Genomic DNA, 1,340 nt, shown 5'->3' on the forward strand with positions numbered 1-1,340 from the left:
CTCGATGCCCGACATTGGAGACGGAGCAAGAGAACACCAAGCGCCGCTGCCCAGCGTCTTCCGAGGGCTCCTGGTCCACCGCGTCAAGGAGCACGTCGCACCGTGCGGAGAGCGCTCACAGCGTCTCCTTCAAGAATCACAAAGCCGTTGTAGAAAGAGCAGCCCAGCTGGCCACCAGAGTCACCAATCCCAACGCCAGGCTGTGCAAGGGAGACAATGAATAGATGGCCCATTTGCCATCTATTTGTGCTAAATAAAACCATAAATAAAAAAAAAGAAAGGAGAAAACCCAGGCGGTGGATGGTAGGCAAGGCCCAGAGAGCAATCTGCGAAGGTGGACACCTGGTGTGGGTTGGCACTGCCCTCAGGAAAGCAGGTGATGGGAGGCGGGCACCCAGGACAAGGCGGAGTTCCTGCTGGCATAGGTGTCTGGGGTGCCTGGTCTGGAAGGAGTCTGTGCCATCTCACCAGGTGACTGTGGTAAGGATGCTGTTCTTGGAAGGGGCTCCTTTGGGCCTAGAGGGCAGTTGAGGTAGAGCAGCCAGCTATCTGGCACTGTACCATCTGCTGGGGCAATGAGGTGTACTTTCATGCCTCCAGACGTGGCGGTGGGAAAAGTGGCGTGCACTGGACGCCTGAACTGCGAGGGCATGTGCCCGACCATAGTCTGAGCAGGGGCTCTGCAGGGGAAGGTGTGACTGGACACTGGGTGGGTGAGAATGGGGGCTGGCCATGCTCTGGTCACCAGGAAGGCATGGGGAACAAGAGGAAGAGCAGCTTTCCAGTAGCCAGTCACCAGTGCTCGTGCTTGTGCTGCTGGGGGGCGGTGACCAAGTCACAGTCCTGACCTGACGCAGCTGACCGCTTCCCGGTCTGACTGTTCAGAGTGGCCGTGCCCTGGCTGGTCAGCTGACAGCTTTCCGGTCTGACTGTTCAGAGTGGCTGTGTCCTGGCAGGTTGGCTGACAGCTTCCTGGTTCTGTCGTCTTTTGTTCACCTTTCCAGCCAATGTCCAACCCACTTCTTTTTTGCTGACGCTCAGGTTCCAGGATTGTCATCCGTACCTGTGTGGTTTGGGCTCTTGTATCTTTGCTGTAGAGGGTCTGCCTACTCCACCATCTTGGTGGAAGTCCCTCTACTAATCATTTGTCACTCCCTACCTCTCCACCCAGAGATCCTCCCACCCACCTACTCATACATTTATCAACCCTTCCTCCCCTCCTGCTCAGGCAATCCATTCTTCATTCAGCATCCTCCCAGCCTGCCAGCTGTCCTCCCACCCACCTGCCCATGTATGCATCTATCCATCATCCATCCATCCATCCACTCATCTGTCCATCC

The sequence above is a fragment of the Echinops telfairi genome, unplaced genomic scaffold, assembly GCF_000313985.2.
Source record: "Echinops telfairi isolate 266 unplaced genomic scaffold, ASM31398v2 ScPeMD7_18;HRSCAF=68, whole genome shotgun sequence".
Taxonomy (NCBI): domain Eukaryota; kingdom Metazoa; phylum Chordata; class Mammalia; order Afrosoricida; family Tenrecidae; genus Echinops; species Echinops telfairi.